The sequence below is a fragment of the Cygnus atratus genome, chromosome 2, assembly GCF_013377495.2.
Source record: "Cygnus atratus isolate AKBS03 ecotype Queensland, Australia chromosome 2, CAtr_DNAZoo_HiC_assembly, whole genome shotgun sequence".
Classification (NCBI taxonomy): Eukaryota; Metazoa; Chordata; class Aves; order Anseriformes; family Anatidae; genus Cygnus; species Cygnus atratus.
The window spans coordinates 92,304,430-92,326,342 of record NC_066363.1 but is presented as its reverse complement, the minus strand read 5'-3'; the positions used below and the strand labels follow the sequence as shown (position 1 = coordinate 92,326,342).

The following is a 21,913-nucleotide window of genomic DNA, read 5'->3' as shown; positions in this document are numbered from 1 at the left end:
CTGGCCTAAATTGCAGCTCTCCTCATATCTAATATCTTGGATGCAGAAGACGGATAAGGGACAGAAATGAAGATCATAAAATACTGAAATGACTATTCAATTCCTATTCTCTGGCAGAAATTGTGATGTTGGTTATTACTGGCCTTTCATGCTTCAGCAAATGTCTTTACAATATCACTTCTGACTTGACTGATATGCTTCTGAAATAGTTTCTTAAATCCACTGGTACTTCCACTACCAACGTATGATGAAGTTCCCTTCAGAGTTCCTACTGTTTATATTAACCAGTTTTCTTTCTTAATGTTTTCTTCTCTTTTGTGGTTAAGGTTTAGAAGTGCTACTCTCTGCATATATGAAAGAGCACAAGGTTCCATACATCCTTCCTCTCAGTGATTTTATCCACTGAGATATTCACTGATACAATTCTATTTAAGAAGCCAGTAAGATTTATTAATTCTCATAAGTGACTTCCAAGCTGAGAAACTGCATTTCTGCCTCTCCACTTCTTTTGCTAATCCTACTAATATAGGGTATTGTCTTCTACTGGTAGAGAATTAAAATAGTGATCTTGTGGATGGTACACTTTACAGAAGACAATGGATTTTGTTTATTATTATTGTGACAGTGGTGTGACAGCCCAGAGAACAAAAAGAGATTAATCAACCCTATTCAACAACTGTGTTCCTCCTCAGGTATCCAGGCTCTCTTATCTCCTCCATATACTTAACTTTTCTTCTGAAGGAATCATCAGGGATTTCCTAGCAAATTACCAAACTGCACTCTCTAAATTCCCTGGGCCTTTCCATAGCTGAGATTATGGAGCATTATTTATCTGCTGCCAGGTTAAGCTCTGCGAGCTGCTGAGAGTATCTCTTAATCAACTCTTACGTTCAAAACTGGTTGACTTAGAGACTTCTATACTCCAAAGCAAACTTTTGTCTCCTGTGTAGCAAAGGTTTGACAAATCCTCATTGGTATCTATTTACTTGAATAAAGTAACAATCAATTAATGTGAAATAAATAAATAAACCTTAAAACCCTACTATAGGCCAGTTTTAGATTTTAGAAGGAATAGGTAAATGCAGTTTAGTTATCAGTTAGCAAGCAAGAAAAGAATTGCACATGAGCTTATATATTGTTGCATGCTTAGCATAACACCTGTATGCAAGTCTTCCTGACACAACCATGCTACAGCCACTTTTGCTGTTTTCTTTTGCACAAAAAGCATTCAAGACTCAGGGAATTGTCAGCATTCACTTTGCATACAACAGCCGCTGTTGCACATTGGTTCAATAACATTACTTCTCCCTGTCTTCCTTGCGTTTCCCTTAGCTGCACCAGTGGAGGGGTCCTGTGAACATGATAAAATGCTTGAGGCAAAATCAGCCAGTTTATTTTAAGTGGTTTGAACTGTGGGTCTGAACTGGCCTAGCTGAGTTTGCAAGTTGCAGGATAAGGAGCAAGCAGACCAGTGACTTGCTAGCAAAATCACAGGGGCAGTGCTCCCAGCTGGTGGGTGGTAATGGCAGTAGAAAGCAGGAATGTCTTTAAGCAGAGCAGCTGGATCCTAGAAGATGCCATCCCACTGCAGCTGCCTCAATGTTCATTAGGTGTGGGAAAGACCAACCCTAAAATGAAATAGATATGACAGGGAAAGCTTCTGTAAATAGCTGCAAAAAGTTACAAGATATAACTTCTATCTATCTGATATAAGCTACACTTTGAAAAAAAAAAGACAGATAGTAAAAAAGCAAACTCTTGTATCAAAAACAAAAACTTCTTATACCTAATCCTCAGATAAACAAACTACATTTTCCGTGGTGTAAGTTCATCAGCTTAGACTTTTTCCTAGCTTTTGGCATTAAGAAACCTTTCTAATATCAAAAGCTAAATCCATCCCTAGATGTTGCTCCTGTACTGGCAAAGTTTTCAGCAGAGATTTATTTCAGAGAAAATAACAGTACTAGTACACAACCTAAAGTGCCTATATGTACAGTTCGTAAGCTAAAGCATCAAGCAAACAGCACGTCTTAAAATCCAATGGTAGTCTGATGGACATTTTTTTTCTAGCTGTACAGCTAACTGAAGCAGTTCCCTTGCCTAGGATGCTCAGTTGTACTGGTGCAAGGATTTGGGAACTACACTGCAAACCAGAGCACATTGTTCTGCTTTATAAAGGAACTTGAGAGGAAGAAGAAAGGAGATGGGTAATTTTCCAGGGCTGCTAAACCAGTTCAGTCCTACAAAAACCTGTACCAGCACAATGGGATGAGAAGAGGCAGAGATAGGTGAAAGGCTGTGGGCAGTGGTAGGAGCTACTTACAGTCAACTTTGCCACAAAGAACAATACCCACTGAAGTCTAAATTGGTGCTAGGCATGAGATCTGCATCCCACTCACAACCACCAACTAGAATTGATTAATTTACATCAATACTCATATACACATATTAAAAATGTTAAATATTAAACGTAATTAAGTATTAATATTATAAGCCTTAATTTAATATTCATTTAAAACTGTAATCAAGTAAAACTAATATTCATGTACATATAATGTATTTGTATTTCAACATCTTTAAAGAACTTCACCTAAAGATATAATAGGAATTCTTATGGAGGGAAACAGTCCCTTATGATTCAATGTGATTTGCCTGTTGCATTTGGAAGGAACAGTGGGATGGCAACATCAATATGTATTTTCCTCTCATTCTATTGGATACACCATAAAGCTTTCAGAATATTTTAAAGCCTCACAACAAAAACTCTATGGGAAGCAAAAAAAAAAAATCTGAAAAGTCACAGAAGTCTACTTTTTAAGGCCTACCTATGACCCTCCCCACAACCATTAGCACAAAAACTGCACTTATCTTACAGATATGGAAAATGGACTTACGAGCAAGAGCTGCCAGAACACACATCTAATGAAGATAAAGTACAGCAGAATATCAGCTAGTAAACTTCTCGGGATTACTCATGCAAGACATCATCCTGTTGCGTAAACACACAAACGTCAGTGCCAGACAAAAGACAAGTCAACCTAACATCGAATTAAAGCTTCTGGTCTTCTTACTGAGAGCCACAGGTGTTTCTCCCCCTGCTCGGTGCTACACCAGAGCTCAGGGCAGAGGGTCAGAATGAGAGCTCCTGGATTTTCCTAGGTGGCACCACAGTGTGGATTTATGGAATAAAAATACATGGCACCACTTCTGAAGGTGTGTGGGGCATATGAGGACATAAGGGTCAGGAGAGGAACTGAGGAAGACTGCTCCAAAGGCCAGCCCCAGCAAAGGAGACACAGTACCGTTAACAATGAGGCTCTGAAGAACAGTCTGTCTCCCCATCAGCATAATGTGTACCATACAGGCAGTGACAGCAGCTGTAAGGTTTTAAGTGTGATCATTTAAAGACACCCAAGTCAGATACATGAAGGTCCTGCAGGCTTGAAACTTGTTTGCTTCTCCCAACTGCTTTGGTAAGCTCAATAAAAGACAATGCCCCTCCCCTACAAAGCAACTTCTCTTATTTCACGCTCATATAAAATTAAAAACATCAGTTTGAAGCCAAGACAAATCTTTTTACGTATGAAAAGAAAAAAACTACACACAAACTAATTCAAAATATTGAATTGTACATGTTTTCCAGCAGAAAAATTCATTTTCCATGTGAATATGAGAAAAATCTTCTTATTATTTTCCAGAGCAAAACATAAATTAGCTGTGTAGCTGCATTTAATTCTTTAAGCAAAGCTGCAAGACCAGATCTCTGGATCTCACTTTTAAAGAGATAAATACGAAATTCTGGGAGGGCTAAAAGTTGTAGAAAGCTGCCATTAGATTGTACAACACTGATCTAGCTTTATTTTAAAAAGAAGTGATTGGACATACAGGCGCAACAGACTGAAATACCGTCTTTTATCACTCAGTGGGCAGTATTTAAGAATAGTGCAGAAAAAGGGATGTGTTCCAGCCAACATGACGTTTGGACAAAGATTTTAACAACAGAAACAATACCTGAAACATTAGCAGGCACTAGTATCTATGAGAAAGCACTGTGGAAGTCTTTTTAGCTATTATTTTATTAAAATAATAGTTTAACAAAGAAGTTTTATATTTTCTTCCCTCTTGTTCCCAAGTATTTAATAAAAAACACAGTTCTAGAAGATATCTCTTATTGTCCTCCTGGACTCTGATTTCTCATGCAGAATGAGTGTATTAAGGTTTTAATATTAAATAGTTTACTCACAGCACTTTCATTCAGACTCACGTGCTAGTTTTCCTCCTTCACAAACAGGTAATTTTTGATACATGGCTGGAGAGCCAATCCACAAAGTTGTCTTCTGAGCACAACAGCTGAACACAACACACAATCACGGAATTATTCCTCTCGATGTACTCACAGGAACGAATCGGTAACACTCTGCACATTGTTCTGAGCATAATGGGAAATGCCATCCAAGCTAGCAAGGGTGGAAAAACCTTTTTCCTGATTGGCTGCTCATCCCAAACTGCCTGGCAAAGGTTTGAAATATGCAATGCGGGGAAGTGATATTCTGTGGCATTCATTCAATTTACCTGCACTGCACTCCAGGGAGCCATGCTATTAAACAACAGCTCCAGCGGGTCAATAAAGTTAACTTAATTAAATTGCTTTCCCTCCCACTCCTCCAACTAGCAAGATTTAGGGCACAGGGACACAGCACTGCTTGTAAATAAAAGAATGATTTAGCTAATCATTTGATGAAGAAAGACATATTTTTGTCAATAATTCTATGCACAAAGCAAAGAGCTACTTTAAATTAAAACAATCACGTAGGATTAGGGAAGAGACAATACCTACTAATGAACAGCCATTAATATTTTTCAAGCTGTGTCAATTAAATCCACTACTTAAAAGTTAAATCTTAGAGACTGCACTTTTTGCTCCATAAAACTGAAATTACAATTGCTTCAGTGTAACGTTATAAAACATACCATCATTATTACAGGCATAATGAATTCTTAATTTGCTGGGGACTGATCAAATCTCTTTCTGGTCATTTTGCTATGTACACTGTCACTGTCTCTCAAGAGTCATCTTCTAGGAGTCCCTAGTCTGTTCTTTTCTATGGCAGTCCACAAAAAATATCACCAATAACTAAGGCTAAGAAACATTGCAGTTGAGACAATGTTTGCAGATTATTGCAACCTCATCATACTTTCAAATCCTCAGTCTGAAACCTCTAAGGCTGTTTGTCTATTTGATGCTGGATGTTTTGAAAAGCTACTATTAAACTGGTGTAGCTGTTTCCCAAATTGATATTTAGGTATTTTTATTCGTTTTTTTTTTCCTCGGGAACTCCACTACTTGCTTACTCAGAATACAGACTTGAGTTTTGGCAGGGGTTGTGCTGATATTGTGTGTGCACCCTCTGCTCCCTCTCTTGTTTCCAGCTTTGCCCCAGATCTCACTTAGCATGCACACACTCAGCAAAGGCATGCTAAGCATTGGCAGCTAAAGATTTCTTTTGCGCTGCTTATCCCCTCTGAGCTTTTGCTTGTAAGTAAACGGGGATTTTTTGTTTCTTTTCCTCAAGTCTCTTTACTGTTTCCTAGGAATAGCAAGATCTTGGAGCTGCTCTGAGTTCCTATAAGCAAGCAAAGAGAGAGGGATGTTTGAAAAGGCACGTAGGCACAGTTTAATTTAGGATGTATGAAAATACACAACAGGTCAGCAAAACATCCCTTTATGCCCTCACAGCCAGTTCTCACACTACAGGCAGTCTTAACAAAATGGGGTCTCAGGCTGTCATTTCCTCCTACGGTTCAAACCCTCCTCTACTTTTCGGTTCGCTACTCTTTGTTCTACTCAGACCCCATCCATCTAGTGGAAGTGGAAGGTCTTCGATCCCAAACCAGTGAAATCACAGGGCTGAGTAGCCTTATGATAGAGTCCTTTCTCTATTTTCATACCGGCTATTTTGCCTCCTGTATCTTCACAACACAAGCCGGAATGGCAGCAGCCTTCCTGCCCAGCCTTGCAGAAAGAAGCACATGAAGAGCATTGCTTGTGCAGAGTTGAATGTCACTCCGTAAGAACTCCTACTGAATACCATAAGACAAAACTAAGATTAAACATATTATTCACTGTCATGATGGGTGTCAAAATTCAGTTGGAGTGAGCAGCCATTTGACTATTGGATATTCCAGGATACGTCACTTCATCTACCCCTTGTCGAAGTCACAAGTCCACAAGGTGAAAAATGCATATACAAAGACAAACATTAAAAAAAAATGGGCTGAGAAATTCAATATAAAACTAAAAATGACCTGTCTAGAGGAACTATCTGTCAAAGAGACTGAACTCATGTAAACTAACACCCCAATGCGGTGGAATGGCTGATGAGGACGTTTAGCAGAGCCAGGAGGTCTGGTGTGACTGCCCTTCCCTCTCCTCACATGACCTGTGCAGCACCCAGGGGTGATGCACTTGACCTCCAGGAGGGGAGGCTGATACTCAGCTGCTCCCTCTGCACCCTCCTGCCGTGGGGCTCAGCCTCAGAAAAAGACAGCTCTATTCACAGCATCCAGAGGTGCCAGGAAGGAAAGGGAGAACTCTCTTGTAGGACAAGAGTGACCTTCTGCATAGGACTGAATACACTGAATAGGACCTTCATGGGAGTAGAATAGAGAAGAAAAGGGAAGTTTCTATTATAAAACAAATAGCATTGAAGTCCTCTCTCTCTCTCTCTCTCTCAAAATTCCTTACAGCACCATAAAATAATTCAGTATTATACTCAGTATATTTACATATTTTCTTTTCCTCTTTATCCACTCAATTCCCCAAGCCCGATGAAGCTGATAAGCCAGGAGAGAGATGGTCTGCACTTTTATTGCAATATATAATGCTCAGCAAATTGTAGGAAAATGACAACCGTTAGCAAAATAATAATAATAAATAATAATAAAAAGACAAAAAACTAGGAAAGCTACAACCATTAGCAAAACAATAATAGTAATACAAAAACAAAACAAAACAAAAACATAAACAACCACCAAAACCCACAGGAACATATTTTACTTAGGATAATTAAATGGCTTGGTTCCCTGCTAATGAACTGCACTTCTGGCTCTTTGCCCATTTGTACCCTGACGAGACAGGCAAAGAATGTGTCTGTTGTTAACTTTTAGCTGGTTATTAGTACTGCAATACAAAAATAATATCCATGTTGAGCTACATATGGCTGCATTTAGCCAAACTTGCTCTTAAGCTAGACTATGTCTGCCATGTCGTATCGATGTGGGAATCATAGTTTGGAAGCAGGACTCCTCCTTAAAAAGTCACGGAACACTCGCTCTCTGTCCCAAATTCCTTGGGCTGTCAGGAATTTGCAGCCCTTTGCCAGAGTCATTCGCTGAGGGCAGGGCCCCAGGGCTGCTGCTGGAGGCAGGGTGCCACAGACATACACCACAACCCCAGGGATCCCAGCTGCAATGGTTTCTTCTATTTTTAATTATGTAGGTGGTGCAGCACTAGCCTGCTCTGCAGGCAAAGGACTGAGATGTGCAGAGTGACCCTACAGACCCTGGCTCTCCTCAGCCAGGCTTCTGCACTACCGATACGGGCTGCTTCTCAGCATCCACAATTTCTGTGGATCTACTAAATCAGGAAAATGACTGCCTTCAGCTGACAATGGAGAGAAACAGACACCTCCAAAGGCCCATTCAGACCTTAAAAGGACCAGGGTGATTCAATATCTTGCCCGCCCAGTATTCCTTCTTTATACTAACTGGAAAAGGAGCCTGAGGTGATGCGCTCTCTTAAGTTAGGTGTTTTAGTTACATGCCAGAAGTTAGAAAGATGAGGGCCCATGGGATCTTTATCAAAGGAGAGACTGGGGATGAGAGGTGAATGTGGCACCTGACAGCCCAGCAGGACGTGTCCTCCCATCTCCTTGTGTCATCCCAAGGACCCTCTGCAAATAGTCCCTTGTCCTGCACCATGGCTCAGGCAGTTACACTTGCTTGACCAGCAGGTATGGGGAGTGCTTGACCCCAGCGCCCAGATACTACCTGCTTGCAGCAGAAACCCTGGCCTGGGGACACAGTCACATTGCTGTGGAGAAAGGCAGAGCTGTGGTGCAGCCTCCCACAGCTGCAGGGTGGATGATGCCACCCATGGGTTCACCACTGAGTGCCAGCAGCAACAATGCTCAACGTTTACTCTGGCACCAAGTCTCCAAAGAGAAAGAAAACCCCCAAATACAACGTTAGCACACCTGAACTGAATTTCTGCCTTTTTGTGTCAAGGGCCACTGCCACTGTTTTTTCGTCTCCATTCAGAGGCTCCCTAGAACTGAATCTCTCATTCAGCTGTCCCCTCTGCTGTCCCCAAAGACAGGCTACTGCGACCCTTCATTTCTATTCATGCACTCACCTGCAAAGCTCTGAATTGGGAAAGACAGGTGTCACAGGTGCTCAGCATCTCTCAAGGCCAAGATCTTTATTTGCTCTACCTGTCAGCTCTGTCAATGAGTGCTCTGTCAGACTGTGGGCAAGCATGCTTCTGCCAATATCAAAAGCATATCTATTTATTCAGCAGTGTTTTACACTGAGCAAGGTATGCTGTGGAGAAAGAAGACTGTGATCAGCACCATTTGTCTACGTAATTGCACTTGTTACCGGACAATTTCTGGGTCAGAGGCAAACATTTTTTTTATTTATAGTCTTTCTACATTCATCTGAATTTTCCTGTGCCTTTTCCCATAACAGAGATTACAATGCCATTTGGCTTCATACTGCAGAAAGTCTGCTAGAAATCTGAGAAAAATATCCGAACGTAAATCCATTACACTTGATTGAACAGAATTTTACATTAAGGAGCGGCAGATGCACCTGACATTCAAAATTCATTTCTGGGAAAAAACAGAGACCATGCTTTATTTAGCTTGCTTTTTTTTTTTTCCTTCATACTGTGTAACTTGTATTTCTAGGAAAATGCACTAAATTCTGCTAATGCATGGAATTACATATGAGGACGATGAAGGTTTACAGATTTTCAAGGTTAGCTTTCAATTAGCTCTCTAGTAGCAGTGCTATGAAACAGGGCTCAAATGCAGTTGTCTGGTTGCTACCTTCTCTTTAAAAAGTGAAACAAAAATATTGATGTCCCCCTTATATCTCAGTGTCCATATAGTCTGGTTCTGGAATTCCCTAAATATTTTTTTTTCTTTATGACAGTAATCCTGTTTATTTTCACAAAAATAGTAGATAATATTTTGCCTTTTTGTTATGCCTATTAGAATAAACAAACAACATCTATGTGTAACACACTTGTTGCCTTAGGGAAGCTACTATTTCAATTCTTTAATGCCTCAAGGGTTTGCAAATAGTCATGCAAAGTAGTGCTGTTTGCTTCAATTTCTATTGTCCTGCAGGCAGCCTCGATAGAAATTCATGCATTGCTTTTTATTACAAGAATAAAATTGGCTCAAAACGTTTTTCTTTTTTAATTAGATGCATTTTTTTCAGATTAAATATATAATTTTAGTTTAAAATAGGATTATTTAAAGTTAAACATGAATTTTTAATTATGTACTGCCAAACTTCTTAAACTCCATAAATTGATTTGTGTTAAATAGCACACAGTATTCAAATATTTCATATTTGTTGGTAAAGATTTACTGAACATTAAACCACTGAGCTGGGAGAATTTGAATGACTGGAGAAAACAGCCTCTGACTGAGTGTCAAGTCCTAGTTTGACAGCTGTAGTTTCCTCTGCAGGTGCAGAGAAGATATTTCCTTAATTTTATTCACTGCTCAATAGCTTGTCCATGCAAAACTATCTCTTGAGAGATGATAAAAGCAGAAAAGTTATTTTCTGGTGTAGTTAAAGCTTCATGGCAGAGGCTGAAATCTACTAATTCTAGAATCTTGCATGACACAGTACACAGAGAAACACACGTTCTCTTTACCCAGTACAAAGAATGGTAATTTTGACTAATATATTAGTTTAACATAATAAATAAAACAAATATATGTGTAGTAAAAGTGAAATGTCATTAATTGGTTTCTAATATAACAAAATTCAAAATTAGGAATCATATCAGGAACTCTAATATAATTTTCTAACAATAGCTTAATATAGCACCACCTTTCCAAACAGAAGTAGCTAATGTAAACAAAATAATAGTCAAAATAATTCAGTACATGATATTCTCACAACAGTGGTGTGGGACTGACTGCAGTGACCAAGGACTTCTCCCCCGCTGCTGTTTTGACAGTGGGAACTATGTTGTCAATCAAGAGCACTATAAGCAATGAGAATACACAGTAAACGGAAATTAACCAATCCTACGTGGGTTATTAGGTACTTCCCAGTCTAGATTATCAAGCAAGCGAGGTCAATCACTGTATTATCTACTGCTGCACTGTGGCAGAAAATCAAAACGCTTTAGTGACACCAACTGAGAGGAACCAACCCTTTTCCAGGAAACTAATTAAAAAGTAAACACGCGAAAGAAAGACCAAGTGATGATTTCAATGATGTTCCTTGCTTGCTTTTTCCCGTGGTAAGGCCATCAGATAGTACCTTGGATTCTTTTCAAAAAGCCAGAGCAGACAGAGCTCTTCAAATCTATCGCAGACATTTTCTTCAGTTTACTAATAATTTCGGTGGCCCTCCTCTGACCCTCTCCAATTCCCAACACCCTTTCTTAAAGCAGGGGCACCAAAACACCATGTTCTAGTATCACTCTCCCTGCAGCCAACCTCACAATCAAAGCAACAATCCACTTTCTATATAATCAATTTTCTCACTCAAGTTGCTTATTTGCTACGATTCCTGTTTTTATTCTCTCTCAAAGGTTAGGGCTCTTTAGAGCACAATTCCTCTTTCTCTCAACAAAACTTCTATTCTTTAGCCTTAAATTCTGTATTTTGCTTCATGCAGCTGGCCTGAGGTTACCAAGCGACCCAGGTTGCTTGCTATAGTAAGCAGCCTGGACTTTTCACATCATCTGCAAATTTCATTGACAGGAATATTCTGTCAGCTTCCAGGTTGTCTAAAAAAATGCTGAAAACATGTGTCTAACTGTGAGCATTGCTGAAACCCACTGCAAATGCCCTCCCTCGCTTAGGACTCCTCATGCTGTTTATTTTCTGTGATATGCTAGTTTAGCATGTGCTCTGTTGACATTGCGTAGGGTTTCTTTTTATCAGAACATTGTGTAGGTCAAAGTAAACTCTCATGAATAATTTGCCTGGGAATACTATAGACCCAAAGCAGTTGAAAGGTACTGTAATCAGAGGTGAGGGACTGGAGTTCAAACACGACTTTGTAGGGGAGGGAATTGATCTTGGACCAAACAGATCCTAGGTCACTACTACAATCCTGAGCTACAAAGCACGACCACCACTGCTTTTACCTGTGCTCTGAACCTGCCTGTCCTACTTCTTTCATTCTGTAACATCTACCTGAAAACCACATGTTGTTTGTTGGTTAAAATAGATCAATGTGACTAAACCCAGATTGAACCTCTTTCCACCGCCCTCCCATTTCAAAATGAAAACCTCCTTTTCCTCCATCCAGATGGACTCACTATTTACTATTTATTTCTTGGGTTGATGAAGTGATAAATCAAGTTTTGTGCACAGTGATGATATGCATAATGTCACACAGAGATTCAGTAATTCAGTTATTAGTCTTGGGTTCATAATATGCCAAACACTCTCAAGCTTCCTTACAATCTGCTTTTTGTAATAAACAGGACAGAGCTCCAAAACCGCATCTTAGAGACAGACTGAAAAGAAATGAAAGCAGTTGGCTCTAGCCTGTCTTTCCTTTTAGTACAATCCAAGTGAATGGCCAATAAAGTAAATAGGGAAACTGATACCGTTATATACATCTCTGATATATTACGGCCAGATAGGAAAGTGAAACACACAAAAGTGCAGATAATCAGAAGAGAGATCTCTCATAATAAATGAGGTATTCACTACTTCTACTTTATGGGAAGAGAGAAATGTAAGTTATGACACTGTTCCTTTCAGACCCCAAGTAAAGACTCAAAAGTTTGGCTACCTGCTTATAGCCAAAATGCCTGAAAAGCAAGCAAGCCAGCAAACAATAGGAAACTGAAGCTGATTTTGCAATGTAAAACTGCTGAAAATTGAGAAAAATCCTATTTCATCTGCTTGTGTAAAATGTGAAATTTCAGAAGTGCAATATACAGCTTTTAATGAAATTACATTTAATGTGTATAAGTAATATAAACCCAATGTTTCTTATTCCTGTATATTCACTAGTTTATGTGAACACTTATTAAATATTGCATATATTTACATCACTTTTTTTTATATATGAATTAATACCCTAAACGTCTTTTATTTTGGAGACTGAAGGTAGCTAAATTTACTTAATTATGATATATGAGGTAATGAATGTATTGTCTCCATTTTTATCTCAGAAATATGCAGAGGCAAGAAGTAGTAATGTCCTAAAATTTCATTACCCATCATGCACAAGATGATCAAATATGACTGTCAGAGCTGAGCCAGCATGTAACAAGGCATTCAGTTTCATAAAATCCATCAGGTAAGCTGAAGAGGAATATATTCCAACACGAGGTAAATAACAATAATTACAGCAGCAATATGAAACTACAAAGAAAGATGAAGGAGTGTGGTAGTGACATGAGAACCTTCATCGCTGTTTTGGAGGAGCAGTCTCTGGGAACAGATTTTTTTATATATATAAGGTCCCCCACTTAAGAAACTAGGGTGACTGGACTGCATTGTTTAGAAACATTTTTGTGTTTGAAGATGTAGTTTCTTATATACCTTATTCTTACAAACAAGAAGTTTTGAGGTTCTCCTTCAGCAAGTCCTGAAGAGAAAGCAGCTTTGTCTTCTGCTCCTCTTAATAAACAGTAACGATACTCTTCTGCCTTCCAGAGCAAACTGTTCTTTTTCCTCCCTCATTTTCCTGATCCTACTAGACCTTTTAATAACAAAATTATTTCCTTTTACCATAGTGGGTATTCGCAGATGCTATTATTCCCAGCACTTTCAATTTTTTCCAGCTTCCTTTCCCTAAGTTTACTAAGGACTTCCAAATTGTTAAAAACTTTTATTTTTACATGTCTGTAAGACTTCCACAATTTTTGAGAGATACTGTCATGATATTTGCCTCAGAGTTTTCACCTTGGACTTCACTCAGATTGAGAGGGGTGATAACTTGTAGGTTACTTTAAAAAGCTTAAAAAAGGTTGAAAAGGAGTTTCCTTTTTTTCCTTTAGAACTGAAGCCATGGCTCAGACCAGCTCCTCTTCCCATTTCCCAGTATAGTCACAAGACAGTCCAGAAAATCTAACAATAACGGGAGAAGAACAAAGTTCGAAGATGCTTTTCAAGGCTTGAGTTTCCCATTTTACATCATTTTACCTTTGGGGTAGAATGGTATGATGTATCAAGCCTGCACAGACACGAGAAGGTTTTACAGCAGTCAAAGGTATACATTCAGGGGAATGCAGGGGAATTTGGGAAAGACAGTGTACAGTAGGAAGGAGAAAGAGCATCAGGTATTGCTGAGATATAGATAATAAGTGCTACTATGTAAACAAGTTATATATATATATATTTTTTTTTTTCTAGTATAACCTGCCATACCAGGTAACCTTCATTGTGTGAGGTACTGATTAGTGTTAGCCAGTTTCTGGTGAAGTACAAGTCTGAGACTAAGTTGTCCAACTTTTCAAAGACTAAGACATGCAGGGGGAGCAGAGAAGACTAAATGGGCAAAGAAGGCATATGAGCAGAGTTATTGCTGGAATTATGCACTTGACTGGTTAGATCTGAAAATGATACAGTGGAATCCTAAGGTTTAGTACCAAGGACCCCAAGGCCTTGCAGAGCAAAAGAATTGTAGAAGGAGCCATTACCAGAACTTCAGGTGAAGAAGCTCAAAGTGTCAACACGTGTTTCAAGGTTTTGGAAGAAGTTATTGTTGCTATCTTCTCTGTATGCAGCAATTTTTTGTTCTTAAAGTGAATAGGGTTTGCTCATTTTTTTGTAACCTGAAGTAGCAGTATAATCTGAGGCACTGGAAAATTATATGCAAGATCTCTTTTTGGTATCCAATCAAACTGGCAAACTTTAGGTTCCCATTTACTAAAATGAGTAACCTCTGGAAGCTCCCTAGAAGAAGAGCTCAACTGCAAAAGGATAACCATTTTCTGACTCTGATGCCACACAGTTCTAGTGACAGAAATGAGGATATAACCATGTTCTACTACCAGGGAAAAGTGCTAAACCATCCAGAGTGACTATGGTCCCACTGGCACTACAAGTTGGAATAATTAGGTTATCCAGTACTTCATCTAAACTATATCTGTAATATTGATAAGGTTTCATTCTATCTGGGAAACAGAAGACTAAGATCACTTTCATACCATAAAATTATCACTCATTTTATTCACTTGGTGCAGAAAATGAGCATGGCCATCCATATAACAAATAAAGAAACGAAATACAAGTCAGGAATACAGGGGAGAAAACAAAACTGAAAATTAAGAACTTACTTGTCAGAAGACCAAGTGATATTTAAAAAGCCCTGCTGTTGTTGGTCAGTTTTGCAGTCACTCTGTGGTCTCAAGGAAGAAATCTAAAGATGTTGCGTATGTTCTGAAAAGAGGAATAATCAAGGACTTAGTAATTATTTTTTTCTATCATGTATTATAACAAAACTTTTCCAAAGTAATAGCTTTCTTTCTTTCTTTCTTTCTTTCCTTTTTTTTTTTTTTTTTTTTTTTTGTAATGGGGTTATTCATCCATAAAACAATCTTTGATCTCATCATTGAATCTGCAGAGTTTATGGACTTCTACAAGATGAACTGCTCAGATCAGGCTACCTGGACTGCACAGTATAACCCAGGCACAAGAAATCAGAAAAACAATAAGAGTAATTATTTAACTTATTATAGCCACATTTCTAAGCGAAAATAAAAGAGACCTGTCTCCTTTCTGGTTTAATAAATCAATATGCTGAAGTAATGCCTTTCTAAAACAGGTCCATAAGATCATGTCCCTAAATATCTTTCAAACAATTGGCAAATCTGGCTTTTGAACTAGCTCATGTACTTGGCCTTTTTATTTGTTATCTAATAGCTCAGGATATCCCTATGTACTCACAATATTATTCTGCATTTCAAGTCTAGCTTCTTAATTTCCAATCATCCATACCAGGCAGGACTGAGTAAAGGAGCTGTCTCACCTCCAGAAATCTGAGTGAAATTGTGAAACTGTGAGATGATCAGTGCTTCCATCTGCTCAGACTGTGATAGATGGGCACACTACTGTAGGGCAGAATAGCAGTTGCTCAGCTTTAAAAGGGCAACGTTGATTACAATTGGCAGAAAATGTTGGGAAGGCTCTAGTCAGGATGTTGGGCCCACACTGACAGTAGTCAAAGGGAAATGAAATTCAGGGTAGGGGAATCTGAAAACTCACTATATGTCTTCCATCTTCTTTCACTGGTGTCAATATCCTTTGCTACTGCATTGGGTTTATGTGACAAGGTTTTGTTAGCAGTGGGGCTGCAGGGATAGCCTCTGTGACACGAGGCCAGGGCCTGCTTCTGTGCCAGACAAAGCCAATTCCTGTCGGCCTGGCTGCTGGACCAAATGGATCAATGGACCTGCTACTGACCAAAGCTCAGCCCGTCAGCCTCCGTGACAACACATTTACGGAAGTGTAAAAAAAAATGTTGTGTGGCAACTGTGAGAGGGAGGATTGACAAAAACGTGTGAGAAACTGCCCGGCAGACACCAAGGTCTGAGGAGTATGGGGAGGAGGTGCTGCAGGCACCAGAGCAGAGATTTCTCTGCAGCCCATGGAGAAGACCATGGTGAAGCAGGTGTTCTCCTGCAACCCACAGAGAGGATCACATGGGACCAGATATCCACACTGCAGTGTGTGGAAGACCCCACACTGGAGAAGGGAATGATGAGTGAAGCTGAGCCTAGAAAGAAGGGTGGTAGGGGGAAGGTGGTTTTAGTTAGCTAGTTTCTCACTATTCTACTCTATTTTTAATTGGCAGTAACTTAAATTAGTTTTCCTAGGTCTCTTATGACCATGAAGATAATTGTTAAGTGATCTCCCCGTCTTTACCGTGATGCACAAGCTTTTCAATCTGATTTCCTCCCCCTGTCCTGTTGAATGAGAGCGTGACAGGGTGAGTGCACGGCTGCTGGACAAGGTCAACCCACCAGAGCTCTAAAATAAAATAATGTTTCCATCTCTGTCACAGATTAGCAGGACTGAGACTGCAATGGGGAAAAAAAATCCAAAGAAAACTCTGCCTAGAATGCAAGGGAATAAACAGAATTAGTAAGGAGCAGAACTCCTTCTCAGAAAAAGCCACGTTAACAGGGAATCTTCAAAACCCCATAGTTTCTCTACTGCAGTGCAGCCACACATTTGAAAACAAGATCTTGTGCTAACAAGCAAAAAGATTCATACTCCATGAAAGGAGAGTGCTGTAAACCTCATTTAAAATATCTTTGCTTGTGACATGGCACTGAGGTCTTCTTTAGCCCATAAAGGAATTTTCAACAATAATCACTGAAATATAACATAGCAAGTGTTTTAAAGTAAAATGAGACTGATTAACTTGCAGTAATAAATTAATTCTGTCAGCAATTATTTTAGAAACAACTATTTTAAGTTCTTTTGCAGCTAGGTTTTAACAATCCTGAAGTGATTTATTTTATTCCAGCCCCAGAACTCCATCCCATCACCCATTATGACAGTAATAGCACATCTCAGTTATGAAAAAAAATTGAAGGTCTATGCATCTCTATCTGATACTTAAGACTATGGGAAGAAATCTCCATCAAGTTATTGTAGCAAAGGATTAAGACTTGGTTTAGATTCTTTTGTTTTTAGTCAGGATAACCCTTACAGTGGCAAAATTAGCAAAACTCTCTTAGATAATACTCATTGAATGAACTCTTCCCTGAATGAGTTTCCTGTTAAAATTAATGTTCTGTTAAAATTATCACCAACCTGCTAAACAGATGGGTTCTGCGGGAAACATTCACACTGCTTCACATGCTTATTGTGAGAAATCTCTAGAATAATAAAACCCAGAACAACACAAAATTGCCAGTAGAACTGAGCGAACATTAAATTCTACTAACAATCATCATGTTTATAGCCTAAAACACTCTTGTAATTTAGCCTTGTTTTCATGGCTAAGTAACTAAGGTCTTATACCTGTACCCTGGGAAATCTATAAACACACAGAGAAATTAACTGTTGCTTAGGAAAGAGAGCTTGCAAATAGCTTTATGGAAATGTCACCTAAATCCTCACCAACTGTCAAAAAAGAAAATGGTGTATTAGGAAATATTAGGAAAAGAACAGAACACAGCAGAAGAAAACATGAAAATACTGCCATATAAATCCTTTGCCCACCTAACGGTTTGAATACTGAATAGAGTTCCAGTCATCTCATCTCAAAAAGGACAGGGTAGGAATAGAAAATACATGGTGACAGGATGATCAAAGGTATGTAGTGGCTTCTGTACTAGGAAAGAAAAAACAGCTTTAGGATTTTCATATTGGAAGAGGAACAACTGAGGGAAGGCATTGTGACAGAGCCTCATAAAATCAAGAACAGTACAGAGAAAGGGAATAAGAAAAGCTTTTTCACTGTCTTTCATAACTCAGGAAGCATGGTGATTCCAATAAAGTGAGCAGTTAGTTTAAAGCAAGCAAACAAACCCAAGAAAGGATGTTTTCCACGCAGATCATAATTAAACAGTAGAACCCATTGCCATGGGATGCGGTAGATGGAGTTCAAAAAGCAATTGACTGAGGTGGTAAAGAAACGTGGCCAATCTCTGTATTTTGCACAAAGAGGCGGAATGTAAACCTTCAGCTTAAGGAGCGCTACACAGTGCTCTGGGATGACACCAAGGGAAGTTAATCTTTGGTCTCATTCAGATACAGCTCATGGTGATCTCTTACAACATGCAGATGTTAGAAAGCATACTGTGCCTTTAGGAAAAATGCAGGGAAGTTTTTGAGGGCAAAAAATTCATAGTTTCCCTGTTTCTCCTGTGAAACTGCACACCCTATGGTAATCGGACCAAGTGAAGAATTGGTGTTCCTTTTTCTTTTTTTTTTTTTTGGGGGGGGGGCGGGGGAGACACCTTACGAGTGCATCCACCATTTTGGAAACAAAAAAAAAAAAGAAAAAAACCACAAATATAATGTTTACCTACAGACCCATGATAATCTTTTAGTGTTTTGGCACCTCACAAAAATGAGTAAATTAAAAAATGGCTACACTAGGTGAAATAGAAGATCCTTCTATCTAAGCTACAGCTCCATCCCATCTACAGCATTGGCTACGATACAAATTTTTGGCTGGCATGACATATTCAGCTTTCAGGATATTATAAACTTTGAAAAGCCATGCAAACCTTTTTCATCCCAGACACTGAATAAATATTATGAAAGAAAATGTTCTGGAAGAAAATCCTTCTCAGGCCCAAGTCCAGGTTCACATCCCAGCTATTGATATCACGCCAAGCTATGTCCCATCCATGTTGATTTTCATTGAAAAATAACATGGGCAGATAGCAGGAAGAGGCTGTGATATCAATCAAAGTTCAGTGGTCTGGGCCACCTAGACTTGGGGCACACCTAGCTTATGTGCAGCCTGCATGACCAGAAATCTAGTCAGTCAAAGCCAGTCAGAACATTTTCATCACGCTGCTATAAAAGCAGTGAATATAGCCTTCAATCTGATAGGAAGCATCAGCCATCCCATACAAGTTGCTGAGTGGTGGAGCTGGCAAGTCTTTCATTTGTAGCATGACATAGAGCAGGGTAAAGCTTTGTATGAAACAGCATCAGATGAAGGATGCAGAGATCAAGCAACTTTGCTTATTCACTAAAAGTAATCTCATTTTATCACCATGATAAACTGAAAGTGACAATTCCACACATTCTTATACATTTGTCTGGAAAATTCCTATCCGTCTCTCATGAATTTGCTTAAACAGTTAAGATGAAGATCACTATGTACACAAGCGAGACTGCTTTTTCTTTTTCCTTTTCCTTCTCCTTTTCCTTTTCCTTTTCTTTTTCTTGGGAGGAAAGGGAGTATCATCATTTTCTTCTGTAAAATGGGAGATTTTCTATCACTCTCTTTAAACTTCAGTAGCAGCTGGATGCCAAACCTGAGGCTTCTTAGAAGAACCTCACCTAAAGACCTCCTGCCCGAGCAGGCTGAACTACTTCAACTTCAAATGGTATGTAAGCCCCTCTGCATACATTTATGCCAATCTGGAGTCACATATTTGGACTAAATTTAAGCCATTTCCTGAGAGACTTGACCAAAAAAAAAAAAAGAAAACTAAGTAGAAGAGGTATTGCAGAGAGGTACTGCAGAAAATGTTATTTACAAATATCCACATTGGAACAGTTAATACTACTGAAATTCATGAAATGGCAAACATTCAAAACTGATGGGAAACAAATGAAGCTTACATCCAGAGAGGTGTGTCTGTCTAACTTCCTTCAACAGTTACCTAAGTTAACATGAAACCAGTATTTTGACCAAGCCAAAAGACTTCCTTACACGGACATACACTTACCCCAATGCCTGTCCACACAGTAAGTCCATTCAGGGTAACCACACAAGCCAGAAGAACCATTTCTAGTGGCACAGAACCTAACTGCCACAAGCCCAAGGATGCTAGTATGTTTATGCTGGCATTTCAGCACAGCAGAGCTCAGCAGAGCAGAGCATTTTTCAGCTAGCAGAACCGTTGTGTTGGTCTAGGGAAAGATATCCAAGTCCCTGACCGGCTGACAAAAGCCCCCATAAAACTCATCTTTTACTGGAGGCACAGGAAATCACAGAGCCCTTCCCAGGGTGGTTTTACTACCCTGGCACGAGGTGGAACTACTGGGGTAGCTGAAGCCCAGCCCAAGGAATGGTTTGCTCATGGAGCAAGCATATCCCTATTTCTGAGTCAGTAAGGAAAGTGCTTCTGCTGTGGCTACAACCACAACAGGCCACACTGGCTCAGTCACCTTTGCAGCTGTTTACTGCTTCCAGACTACACTGAAAGAATTAAACCTTGGGGTGCAGAACAGACCCCAAGTCAGCTGGAACCCCTGTTGGGGAAATGAGGCAGCTTAAAGACACCTGCAAACTACAGCTATGTCTACCAGGCATGCTAGTCCCGCCCCCCAAGTTAGTCTCACCTACCCACCTACATTTAAACTTGTCCAAAAAAAACCAAGCTTTTTGTTGTAGTTTTTATCAGGTCTACAAATGATATGAACTATATACCACGTCAGTGGGGCTTGCCATTGGTACAAGAATTGACATTAAACCTTGTACTGGCCCAGCGACCCTGCAATATGCATGCCTCAGATGATAACTGTGCACCGACAGCTTGCTGTATAGTCCTGGCTTTATATTTTGAGGTTTGGTGCTCTTAGAGATGAGTAAGCATTGCTTTAAGGGACACTCATGAACACAGGAGTAATCAAAGAAATCATTAAAGCAATAGGAATAAGTTAAAGGGTAAGAAAAACAAAAACCACCACCGAAAAAATCCAAACACAACAACAACAACAAAAACAAAAACTAACCCACATACTCAGTCTGTGGTAGCTTCATCCTTTTCACGGGGAATCGGGTGCCCGGGTGCTGGCAGCGGGGGCTGCAGGGCTGCTGTGGTAGGCAAGGCCGGGGACCTGCAGCCAAGATGGCGGCGCCTCAGGGAAGGGCTTTAAGGAAGGGCAAAATGCCACACAGACAGGCAACAGCAAGGAGGGGAATAACAAAGTCAGGAGTGGCTGAGGGAACACCAAGGTCAGGGGAAGGGGAGGAGGTGCTTCAGGCACTGGAGCAGATCTCCCCTGCAGCCCATGCTGGAGCAAGTGTAGGTTACCTGAAGGACTGCAGCCTGTGGGAGAGAGCCCATGCTGGAGCAGGGGAGAAGTGTCAGAGGGAAGAAGCTGCAGAGAGAAGCCACTTTGTACTGACTAAAAGTGCTTTGTGCTGCCCAAAACCACACTGCTGGGATGAGAAGAGAGGTGTTGGGAGTGAGGGAGTGGAGCTAAGCCTGGGCAACAGAGGAGGAAAGGTCTCGTTTTAATCTTTGTCTTCTTGTCTTTCACTATCTGAATTTATGATAATTGGTGATAAGTTAAATTACTTTTCACCAAGTTGAGTCTGTTTTGCCCATGATGGTAGTTGGTAAATGATGTCCTTGTCTTTATCTCAACCCACAAACTTTTTCATCCTATCTTCACCCTCTGTCCTGCTGAGCTTGCGGAGTGAGAGGCTGGTCAAGGCTATTGCATCCACCACATCCTTGGAGAAGGCAGTATGCGTATGCTACTTGGCCTTCAGTGGAAGTATTCACACTGGGTTTTGTGAATTACCTGAATTCCATAACTTCAGTGAACTTAATCTGAACTGCCTTTAGCAGTCCCTATATAGACAAGGAACAACTTTGTTCTAGGTGAGCATGAGTATGCAACCCTACTTTCCTACTACATCTATTGCAGCCAGTTTGTGAAAACACTGTCCAACCCTGTTTCCTGCTTGCAAGTTGTTAATGAGCACATTTCTGCCAATGCATTTGTTAATTACGCACTGAATTATTTGGACAAAGCATTTTTAGCCTGTGGGTTGTTTGTGAGCCATTTGCTGTTGGCTCAGCATTGTTAATAATTGTTTTGACTTTTGCCTTATGTGCCTTATGGTGCTGGAAGAATAATATTGTTCATGAATGGCCACCTCACAGTAATAATAATGTTTCTGCTTACTGAACAGATGACAACAATGTTCGAAATAGACACAGGAGAATAAGCAATGACTGAATAACAAGCAGTGACTAGCT

The 21,913-nt window shown here is 39.8% G+C and overlaps 1 protein-coding gene across 26 annotated transcripts in view; it reads right to left on the bottom strand.

Annotated features, from left to right (window-relative positions):
* LOC118249967 (poly(rC)-binding protein 3-like) overlaps positions 1-21,913 on the bottom strand; it is a 514,794-nt gene that overhangs the window by 168,842 nt on the left and 324,039 nt on the right. For 24 of the 26 annotated variants that reach the window (XM_050708844.1, XM_050708845.1, XM_050708836.1 and 21 more), the window contains one exon: positions 14,558-14,660. The exons of 1 other annotated variant lie outside the window; for it this stretch is intronic. The gene's annotated coding sequence lies outside the window, so the exon portion shown is untranslated. Of the gene's footprint in view, positions 1-14,557; positions 14,661-17,453; positions 17,474-21,913 lie in introns of those variants that run through there. One more of the 26 variants, XM_035550514.2, reaches the window with a different exon arrangement.